The sequence below is a fragment of the Triticum aestivum genome, chromosome 5B, assembly GCF_018294505.1.
Source record: "Triticum aestivum cultivar Chinese Spring chromosome 5B, IWGSC CS RefSeq v2.1, whole genome shotgun sequence".
Lineage (NCBI taxonomy): Eukaryota > Viridiplantae > Streptophyta > Magnoliopsida > Poales > Poaceae > Triticum > Triticum aestivum.
In genome coordinates this window covers 547,442,925-547,455,494 of record NC_057807.1, presented here as the reverse complement: position 1 = coordinate 547,455,494, position 12,570 = coordinate 547,442,925, and positions in this window count along the sequence as shown.

Below are 12,570 nucleotides of genomic sequence, written 5' to 3'. Positions count from 1 at the left end.
AGACAATTATCATGAACAAGGAAATATAATAAATCCTTTTATTATTGCCTCTAGGGCATATTTCCAATAGTCTCCAACTTGCACTAGAGTCAATAATCTAGTTACATTGTGATGAATCGAACACCCATAGAGTTCTGGTGTTGATCATGTTTTGCTCTCGGAAGAGGTTTAGTCAACGCATCTGCGACATTCAAATCCGTATGTACTTTGCAAATTTCTATGTCTCCATCTTGAACATTTTCCCGGATGGAGTTGAAACGACGCTTGATGTGCCTGGTCTTCTTGTGAAACCTGGGCTCCTTGGCAAGGGCAATAGCTCCAGTGTTGTCACAGAAGAGAGTGATTGGCCCTGACGCATTGGGTATGACTCCTAGGTCGGTGATGAACTCCTTCATCCATATTGCTTCATGTGCTGCCTCCGAGGCTGCCATGTACTCCGCTTCACATGTAGATCCCGCCACGACGCTCTGCTTGCAACTGCACCAGCTTACTGCTCCACGATTCAACATATACACGTAGCCGGGTTGTGACTTAGAGTCATCCAGATCTGTGTTGAAGCTAGCGTCGACGTAACCCTTTACGATGAGCTCTTCGTCACCTCCATAAACGAGAAACATGTCCTTTGTCCTTTTCAGGTACTTAAGGATATTCTTGACCACTGTCCAGTGTTCCTTGCCAGGATTACTTTGGTACCTTCCTACCAAACTTACGGCAAAGTTTACATCAGGTCTGGTACACAACATGGCATACATAATAGATCCTATGGCTGAGGCATAGGGGATGACACTCAGGTCTGGTACTCTTCTTTATCTTCTGCCGTGGTCAGGCATTGAGCCGAGCTCAATCTCACACCTTGCAATACAGGCAAGAACCCTTTCTTGGACTGATCCATTTTGAACTTCTTCAAAATCTTATCAAGGTATATGCTTTGTGAAAGACCTATGAGGCGTCTCGATCTATCCCTATAGATCTTGATGCCTAATATGTAAGCAGCTTCTCCAAGGTCCTTCATTGAAAAACACTTATTCAAGTAGGCCTTAATGTTGTCCAAAAGTTCTATATCATTTCCCATCAAAAGTATGTCATCTACATATAATATGAGAAATGCTACAGAGTTCCCACTCACTTTCTTGTAAACGCAGGCTTCTCCATAAGTCTGCATAAACCCAAACGCTTTGATCATCTCATCAAAGCGAATGTTCCAACTCCGAGATGCTTGCACCAGCCCATAAATGGATCACTGGAGCTTGCATACCTTGTTAGCATTCCTAGGATCGACAAAACCCTCCGGCTGCATCATATACAGTTCTTCCTTAAGATAGCCATTAAGGAATGCCGTTTTGACGTCCATCTGCCATATCTCATAATCATAGTATGCGGCAATTGCTAACATGATTCGGATGGACTTCAGCTTCGCTACGGTAGAGAAAGTCTCATCATAGTCAACCCCTTGAACTTGCCGATAACCCTTAGTGACAAGTCGAGATGTATAGATGGTAACATTACCATCCGCGTCCGTCTTCTTCTTAAAGATCCATTTGTTTTCCATCGCTCGCCGATCATCGGGCAAGTCTGTCAAAGTCCATACTTTGTTTTCATACATGGATTCTATCTCAGATTGCATGGCCTCAAGCCATTTGTTGGAATCTGGGCCCGCCATCGCTTCTTCATAGTTCGAAGGTTCACCGTTGTCTAACAACATGATTTCCAGGACAGGGTTGCCATACCACTCTGGTGGTGGAACGTGTCCTTGTGGACCTACGAAGTTCAGTAGCAACTTGATCCGAAGTACCTTGATCATCATCATTAATTTCCTCTCCAGTCGGTGTAGGCACCACAGGAACATTTTCCTGAGCTGCACTACTTTCTGGTTCAAGAGGTAGTACTTCATCGAGTTCTACTTTCCTCCCACTTACTCCTTTCGAGAGAAACTCTTTTTCCAGAAAGGATCCGTTCTTGGCAACAAAGATCTTGCCTTCGGATCTAAGGTAGAAGGTATACCCAATGGTTTCCTTAGGGTATCCTATGAAGACGCATTTTTCCGACTTGGGTTCGAGCTTTTCAGGTTGAAGTTTCTTGACATAAGCATCGCATCCCCAAACTTTTAGAAACGACAGCTTAGGTTTCTTCCCAAACCATAATTCATACGTTGTAGTCTCAACGGATTTAGACGGAGCCCTATTTAAAGTGAATGTAGCTGTCTCTAGAGTGTATCCCCAAAATGATAGCGGTAAATCGGTAAGAGACATCATAGATCGCACCATATCCAATAGAGTGCGATTACAACGTTCGGACACACCATTACGCTGAGGTGTTCCAGGCGGCGGGAGTTGTGAAATGATTCCACATTTTCTTAAGTGCATACCAAATTCGTGACTTAAATATTCTCCTCCACGATCTGATCGTAAGAACTTTATTTTTCTATCACGTTGATTCTCTACTTCATTCTGAAATTCCTTGAACTTTTCAAAGGTCTCAGACTTGTGTTTCATCAAGTAGACATACCCATATCTACTTAAGTCATCAGTGAGTGTGAGAACATAACGATATCCTCCGCGAGCCTCAACGCTCATTGGACCACACACATCAGTATGTATGATTTCCAATAAGTTGGTTGCTCGCTCCATTGTTTCGGAGAACGGAGTCTTGGTCATTTTGCCCATGAGGCATGGTTCGCATGTGTCAAATGATTCATAATCGAGAGACTCTAAAAGTCCATCAGCATGGAGCTTCTTCATGCGCTTGACACCAATGTGACCAAGGCGGCAGTGCCACAAGTATGTGGGACTATCGTTATCAACTTTACATCTTTTGGTATTCACACTATGAATATGTGTAACATTACGTTCGAGATTCATTAAGAATAAACCATTGACCATCGGGGCATGACCATAAAACATATCTCTCATATAAATAGAACAACCATTATTCTCGGATTTAAATGAGTAGCCATCTCGCATTAAATGAGATCCAGATACAATGCTCATGCTCAAACTTGGCACTAAATAACAATTATTGAGGTTTAAAACTAATCCCGTAGGTAAATGTAGAGGTAGCGTGCCGACGGCGATCACATCGACCTTGGAACCATTCCCAAAGCGCATCGTCACCTCGTCCTTTGCCAGTCTCCGCTTATTCCGCAGCTCCTGCTGTGAGTTACAAATGTGAGCAATGGCACCGGTATCTAATACCCAGGAGTTACTACGAGTACTGGTAAGGTACACATCAATTACATGTATATCAAATATACCTTTAGTGTTACCAGCCTTCTTGTCCGCTAAGTATTTGGGGCAGTTCCTCTTCTAGTGACCCTTCCCTTTGCAATAAAAGCACTCAGTCTCAGGCTTGGGTCCATTCTTTGACTTCTTCCCGGCAACTGGCTTACCGGGCGCGGCAACATCTTTGCCGTCCTTCTTGAAGTTCTTCTTACCCTTGCCCTTCTTGAACTTGGTGGTTTTATTGACCATCAACACTTGATGTTCTTTCTTGATTTCTACCTCTGCTGACTTCAGCATTGAAAATACTTCAGGAATAGTTTTCACCATCCCCTGCATATTGTAGTTCATCACAAAGCTCTTGTAGCTCGGTGGGAGCGACTGAAGGATTCTGTCAATGACCGCCTCGTCCGGGAGGTTAATGTCCAGCTGGGATAGGCGGTTGTGCAACCCAGACATTTTGAGTATGTGCTCACTGACAGAACTGTTTTCCTCCATCTTACAACTATAGAACTTGTCGGAGACCTCATATCTCTCGACCCGGGCATGAGCTTGGAAAACCATTTTCAGCTCCTCGAACATCTCATATGCTCCGTGTTGCTCAAAACGCTTTTGGAGCCCCGGTTCTAAGCTGTAAAGCATGCCGCACTGAATGAGGGAGTAATCATCAGCATGTGACTGCCAAGCGTTCATAACGTCTTGGTTCTCTGGGATGGGAGCTTCACCTAGCGGTCCTTCTAGGACATATGCTTTCTTGGCAGCTATGAGGATGATCCTCAGGTTCCGGACCCAGTCCGTATAGTTGCTGCCATCATCTTTTAGCTTGGTTTTCTCTAGGAACGCGTTGAAGTTCATGTTGACATGAGCGTTGGCCATTTGATCTACAAGACATATTTTGCAAAGATTTTAGACTAAGTTCATGATAATTAAGTTCATCTAATCAAATTATTTAATGAACTCCCACTCAGATTTGACATCCCTCTAGTTGTCTAAGTGTTACATGATCCGAGTCGACTAGGCCGTGTCCGATCATCATGTGAGACGGACTAGTCATCATCGGTGAACATCTCCATGTTGATCGTATCTTCCATACGACTCATGTTCGACCTTTCGGTCTCTGTGTTCCGAGGCCATGTCTGTACATGTTAGGCTCGTCAAGTTAACCCTAAGTGTCTTTGCATGTGTAAAACTGTCTTACACCCGTTGTATGTGAACGTAAGGATCTATCACACCCGATCATCACGTGGTGCTTCGAAACGACGAACTTTAGCAACGGCGCACAGTTAGGGGGAACACTTTCTTGAAATTATTATAAGGGATCATCTTATTTACTACCGTCGTTCTAAGTAAACAAGATGCATAAACATAATAAACATCACATGCAATTATATAGTAGTGACATGATATGGCCAATATCATATAGCTCCTTTGATCTCCATCTTCGGAGCTCCATGATCATCTTCGTCGCCGGCATGACACCATGATCTCCATCATCGTGTCTCCATGAAGTTGCTCGCCAACTATTACTTCTACTACTATGGCTAACGGTTTAGCAATAAAGTAAAGTAATTACATGGCGTTAAATCATTGACACGCAGGTCATACAATAATTAAGACAACTCCTATGGCTCCTGCCGGTTGTCATACTCATCAACATGCAAGTCATGATTCCTATTACAAGAACATGATCTCATACATCACAATATATCATTCATCATTCATCACAACTTTTGGCCATATCACATCACATAGCAATTGCTGCAAAAACAAGTTAGACGTCCTCTAATTGTTGTTGCATCTTTTACGTGGCTGCAATTGGGTTCTAGCAAGAACGTTTTCTTACCTACGAATAACCACAACGTGATTTTTTGTCAACTTCTATTTACCCTTCATAAGGACCCTTTTCATCGAATCCGCTCCAACTAAAGTGGGAGAGACAGACACCCGCTAGCCACCTTATGCAACTAGTGCATGTCAGTCGGTGGAACCTATCTCACGTAAGTGTACGTGTAAGGTCGGTCCGGGCCGCTTCATCCCACAATATCGCTGAAGCAAAATAAGACTAGTAGTGGCAAGCAAGTTGACAAGATCTACGCCCACAACAGATTTGTGTTCTACTCGTGCAATAGAGAACTACGCATAAACCTGGCTCATGATGCCACTGTTGGGGAACGTTGCATAAAATAAAAAAAATTCCTACGTTCACCAAGATCAATTTATGAGTTCATCTAGCAACGAGAGAGAGAGAGATATGCATCTACATACCCTTGTAGATCGCGTGCGGAAGCGTTCAAGAGAACGGGGTTGAGAGAGTCGTTCTCGTCATGATCCAAATCACCGGAGATCCTAGCGCCGAACGGACGGCACCTCCGCGTTCAACACACGTACGGTCAGCGTGACGTCTCCTCCTTCTTGATCCAGCAAGGGGGAAGGAGAGGTTGATGATGATCCAGCAGCACGACGGCGTGGTGGTGGATGCAGCAGGGCTCCGGCAGGGCTTCGCCAAGCGATTACGGGAGGAGGAGGTGTAGCAGGGAGGGGAGGGAGGCGCCAGGGTGTTGGGTTCGGCTGCCCTCCCACCCCCCTCTTTATATAGGGACCTCCAGGGGGGGCGCCGGCCCTAGAAATGAGATCTCTAGGGGGGCGGCCAAGGGGGTGGAGTGCCCCCCAAGGCAAGTGGAGGCGCCCCCTCCCCTAGGGTTCCCAACCCTAGGCGCAGAGGGGGGCCCAGGGGGGCGCACCAGCCCACTAGGGGCTGGTTCCCCTCCCACTTCAGCCTATGGGGCCCTCCGGGATAGGTGGCCCCACCCGGTGGACCCCCGGGACCCTTCCGGTGGTCCCGGTACAATATCGGTGACCCCCAAAACTCTCTCGATGGCCGAAACTGCACTTCCTATATATAATTCTTTACCTCCGGACCATTCCGGAACTCCTCGTGACGTCCGGGATCTCATCCGGGACTCCGAACAACTTTCGGTTTGCTACATACTCATATTCATACAACCCTAGCGTCACCTAACCTTAAGTGTGTAGACCCTACGGGTTCGGGAGACATGCAGACATGACCGAGACAGCTCTCCGGTCAATAACCAACAGCGGGATCTGGATACCCATGTTGGCTCCCACATGCTCCTCGATGATCTCATCGGATGAACCACGATGTCGAGGATTTAAGCAACCCCGTATACAATTCCCTTTGTCAATCGGTACGTTACTTGCCCGAGATTCGATCGTCGGTATCCCAATACCTCGTTCAATCTCGTTACCGGCAAGTCACTTTACTCGTACCGTAATGCATGATCCCGTGACCAGACACTTGGTCGCTTTGAGCTCATTATGATGATGCATTACTGAGTGGGCCCAGAGATACCTCTCCGTCATACGGAGTGACAAATCCCAGTCTCGATCCGTGTCAACCCAACAGACACTTTCGGAGATACCTGTAGTGCACCTTTATAGTCACCCAGTTACATTGTGACGTTTGGTACACCCAAAGCACTCCTACGGTATCCGGGAGTTACACGATCTCATGGTCTAAGGAAAAGATACTTGACATTGGAAAAGCTCTAGCAAACGAACTACACGATCTTTGCACTATGCTTAGGATTGGGTCTTGTCCATCACATCATTCTCCTAATGATGTGATCCCGTTATCAATGACATCCAATGTCCATAGTCAGGAAACCATGACTATCTGTTGATCAACGAGCTAGTCAACTAGAGGCTCACTAGGGACATGTTGTGGTCTAAGTATTCACACGTGTATTACGATTTCCGGATAATACAATTGTAGCATGAATAAAAGACAATTATCATGAACAAGGAAATATAATAATAATCCTTTTATTATTGCCTCTAGGGCATATTTCCAACATAAATATGATTTGATCATGTTTTTTGCAATACGGTTATTCATTTAAAGTCAAAAGAATACTTGTTGTTCTGTTTACATAAATAAAACCTTCGATGGTCATACACCCAAAGAAAATAGTTTGTTGGATCTCGATCTAGTGATACACATATTCATAATATTGATGCCAAAAGATGCAAAGTTGATAATGATAGTGCAACTTATTTGTGGGACTGCCGTTTGGGTCATATCGGTGTAAAGCGCATGAAGAAACTCCATTAAGATGGACTTTTGGAATCACTTGGTTATGAATCATTTCATGCTTGCGAACCGTGCCTTTTGGGCAAGATGGCTAAAACTCCGTTCTCCGGAACAATGGAACGAGCTACTGACTTGTTGTAAATAATACATACCGATGTATGTGGTCCAATGAGTGTTGATGCTCGTGGCAGGTATCGTTATTTTCTGACCTTCATAAATGATTTGAGCAGATATGAGTCTATCTACTTAATGAAACACAAGTCTGAAACATTTGAAAAGCTCAAAGAATTTCAGAGTGAAGTGGAGAATCATCGTAACAAGAAAATAAAGTTTCTACGATCTAATCGTGGAGGAGAATATTTGAGTTACGAGTTTGGCCTTCATTTAAAAACCAACGTGGAATTGTTTCACGGTTCACACCTCCTGGAACACCACAGCGTTATGGTGTGTCCAAACACCGTACCGCACTTTATTGGATATTGTGCGATCTATGATGTATCTTACCGATTTACCACTATCGTTTTGGGGTTATGCATTAGAGACAGTTGCATTCACTTTAAATAGGGTACCATCAAAATCCGTTGAGACGACGCCTTATGAACTGTGGTTTGGCAAGAAACCTAAGTTGTCGTTTCTTAAAATTTGGGGTTGCGATGCTTATGTGAAAAATTTTCAACCTGATAAGCTCGAACCCAAATCGGAGAAGTGCATCTTCATAGAATACCCAAAGGTAACTATTGGGTACACCTTCTATCACAGATCATTGCTAAGATGGATCCTTTCTAGAGAAGGAGTTTCTCTCGAAAGAAGTGAGTGGGAGAAAAAGTAGAGCTTGATAAGGTAATTGTACCTTCTCCCGAATCGGAAAGTAGTTAATCACAGAAATCAGTTCCAGTGATTCTACACCAATTAGTGAGGAAGCTAATGATGATGATCATAAAACTTCAGATCAAGTTACTATAGAACCTCGTAGGTCTTCCAGAGTATGGTCCGCACCAAAGTGGTACGGTAATCCTATTCTGGAAGTCATGTTACTAGACCATGATGAACCTACAAACTATGAGGAAGCGATGATGAGCCCAGATTCCGCGAAATGGCTTCAGACCATAAAATCTGAGATAGGATCCATGTATGAGAACAAAGTATCAACTTTGGTTGACTTGCTCGATGATCAGCAAGCCATGTTAAATAAATGGATCTTCAAGAGGAAGACAGACACTGATAGTAGTGTTGCTATCTACTAAGTTCGACTTGTTGCGAAAGGTTTTTGACAAGTTCAAGGTGTTGAATACGATGAGATTTTCTCACTCGTAACGATGCTTAAGTCTGTCAGAATCATGTTAGCAATTGCCACATTTTTGAAATCTGGCAAATCGATGACAAAACTGCATTCCTTAAATGGATATTTCTTAAAGAAGCGTTGTATATGATACAACCAGAAGGTTTTGTAAATCCTAAAGGTGCTAACAAAATGTGCAAGCTCCAGTGATCCATCAATGGACTGGTGCAAGCATCTCGGAGTTGGAATATACACTTTGATGAGTTGATCAAAGCATATGGTTTTATACAGACTTTTGGAGAAGCCTGTATTTGCAAGGAAGTGAGTGGGAGCTCTGTAGCATTTCTAATACTATATGTAGATGACATATTGTTAATTGGAAATGATATAGAAATTCTGGATAGCATAAAAGGATACTTGAATAAGAGTTTTTCAAAGAAAGACCTCGGTGAAGCTGCTTACACATTGAGCATCAAGATCTATAGAGATAGATCAAGACGCTTGATAAGATTTTTTCAATGAGTACATACCTTGATAAGATTTTGAAGTATTTCAAAATAGAACAGTCAAAGAAGGAGTTCTTGCCTGTGTTGCAAGGTGTGAAGTTGAGTAAGACTCAAAACCCGACCATGGCAGAAAATAGAAAGAGAATGAAAAGTCATTCCCTATGCCTCAGTCATAGGTTCTATAAAGTATGTTGTGCTGTCTACCAGTTCTATTGTGTACCTTGTCATAAGTTTGGCAAGGGGGTACAATAGTGATCTAAGAGTAGATCAATGGACAACGGTCAAAATTATCCTTAGTGAGGACTAAGGAAATATTTCTCGGTTATGGAAGTGATAAAAGAGCTTGTCGTAAAGATTTATGTCGATGCAAGCTTTTACACCGATCCAGATGAATCTAAGTCTCAATCTAGATACATATTGAAAGTGGGAGCAATTAGCTAGAGTAGCTCCGTGCAGAGCATTGTAGACATAGAATATTTGCAAAATACATACGACTCTAAATGTGACAGACCCGTTGACTAAACTTCTCTCACGAGCAAAACATGATCATACCTTAGTACTCTTTGGGTGTTAATCACATAGCGATGTGAACTAGATTATTTACTCTAGTAAACCCTTTAGGTGTTGGTCACATGACGATGTGAACTATGGATGTTAATCACATACAGATGTGAATATTGGTGTTAAATCACATGAAGATGTGAACTAGATTATTGACTCTAGTGCAAGTGGGAGACTGAAGGAAATATGCCCTAGAGGCAATAATAAAGTTATTATTTATTTCCTTATTTCATGATAAATGTTTATTATTCATGCTAGAATTGTATTAACCGGAAACTTAGTACATGTGTGAATACATAGACAAACATAATGTCACTAGCATGCCTCTACTTGACTAGCTCGTTGAATCAAAGATGGTTAAGTTTCCTAGCCATAGACATGAGTTGTCATTTGATTAACGGGATCATATCATTGGAGAATGATGTGATTGACTTGACCCATTCCGTTAGCTTAGCACTTGATCGTTTAGTATGTTGCTATTGCTTTCTTCATGACTTATACATGTTCCTACAACTATGAGATTATGCAACTCTCGTTTACCGGAGGAACACTTTGTGTGCTACCAAACGTCACAACGTAACTGGGTGATTATAAAGGAGCTCTATAGGTGTCTCCAAAGGTACATGTTGAGTTGGCATATTTCGAGATTAGGTTTTGCCACTCCGATTATCGGAGAGGTATCTCTGGGCCCTCTCGGTAATGCACATCACTATAAGCCTTGCAAGCAATGTAGCTAATGAGTTAGTTACAGAATGATGCATTACATAATGAGTAAAGAGACTTTCCGGTAATGAGATTGAACTAGGTATTGAGATACCGACGATCGAATCTCGGACAGGTAACATACCGAAGACAAAGGGAACAATGTATGTTGTTATGCGGTTTGATCGATAAAGATCTTCGTAGAATATGTAGGAGCCAATATGAGCATCCAGGTTCCGCTATTGGTTATTGACCGGAGACGTGTCTCGGTCATGTCTACATAGTTCTCGAACCCGTAGGGTTCGCACGCTTAAAGTTTCAATGACGATTATATTATGAGTTTATGAGTTTTGATGTACGGAAGGTTGTTCGTAGTCCCGGATATGATCACGGACATGACGAGGAGTCTCGAAATGGTCGAGGCATGAAGATTGATATATTGGAATCCTATATTTGGATATCGGAAGTGTTCCGGGTGAAATTGGGATTTTACCGGAGTACCGGGAGGTTATCGGAACCCCCCGGGGGCTTAATGGGCCATAGTGGGCCTTAGTGGAGAAGAGGAGAGGAGGCCAGGGCAGGGCCGCGCGCCCCTCCCCCCTAGTTCGAATAGGACAAGGAGAGGGGGGCGGCGCCCCCCTTTCCTTCCTCTCTCTCCCTCGTCTCCCCCCTTCTCCTAATCCAACAAGGAAGGAGGGAGTCCTACTCCCGGTGGGAGTAGGACTCCCCTTGGCGTGCCTCCTCCCTGGCCAGCCACCCCCTCCCCCTTGCTCCTTTATATACGGGGGCAGGGGGGCACCTCTAGAGAGAACAACAGATCATTGATCTCTTAGCCGTATGCGGTGCCCCCCTCCACCATAGTCCTCCTCGATAATATTGTAGCGGTGCTTAGGCGAAGCCCTGCGACGGTAGAACATCATCATCGTCACCACGCCGTCGTGCTGACGGAACTCTCCCTCGACACTCGGCTGGATTGGAGTTCGAGGGACGTCATCGAGCTGAACGTGTGCTAGAACTCGGAGGTGCCGTGTTTTCGGTGCTTGATCGGTCGGGCCGTGAAGACGTACGATTACATCAACCACGTTGTTCTAACGCTTCCGCTTTCGGTCTACGAGGGTACGTGGACAACACTCTCCCCTCTCGTTGCTACGCATCACCATGATATTGCGTGTGCGTAGGATTTTTTTTTTGAAATTACTATGTTCCCCAACAGGTGTGTACCGCTCATCGTAGGGCATGGCAGGGCCAGAGACCCCGTGATACCGAATCTTCAGAGGTTCAAGCTTCTGCGAAAAACAAGTAATGACAAATCTTAGGGCATGTCAATTTCAACTAAAGGCAAATTTTCAAAATATTTACAGTACTCATTATTACCATCTCCTTCTCGTGCATCATGTAGGCCCGGTGTCGTGTGTCGTAGGCATCATCGAGAAGCCAAACCATCCTTACAAAGTTCAAACAATAAACATACATGAGTTCATTTTCATCTCAAATATCGATATACACTAAACATCTCATATGAGTTCAACTACAACAATCTCAACATGTTCTTCTCGCACAATGAATAAATGATTGTAAATTCTCATATATATCTCAAAAAAACTCAACATCTCATATTTCAAATAAACTCAACATCTAATATATATCTAAAAATAACTAAACATCACATATATGTCTACAAAACTAAACACCTAATATATATCTACAAAAAACTAAACATCACATATATGTCTACACTGCGTGGCGCCGCTGCTCTCTGTCCAGAGAGCAACTTCATGGAGAGGGGAAGAACTGCCTGGGAGGGCTGGCCTGATGCGGCTTAAGTCAATGTGCAGCGCCTAAGCACTAGGCGCTGCACATTACACTGTGTGGCGCCTAACCCTTAGACGTTGCACAGCTGGCTGTGGGGCCGCACTTGGCCCCGGGCTGCCACGCTGGCCGGGTATGCGACGCCTTAGGCAAAGGCGCTGCATAATGCAGTGCGTTGCAGGGCGCCATCCAAAACGGTTTGTTATGTGAAATTTTTTCGAGATCAGGTTAGATTGTGATTTGATTTCGCCCTCGGGTTAAATATGTGATTTCTGCCGGGAATAACAGAGGGAGTATTTTAGAACAGAAGCAAATCCCTCTTGAATTCCAAAAAATGAGTGACTCATCGGTGGTCAGTACTCCATTTAACCATTTTTAGTCGGACCG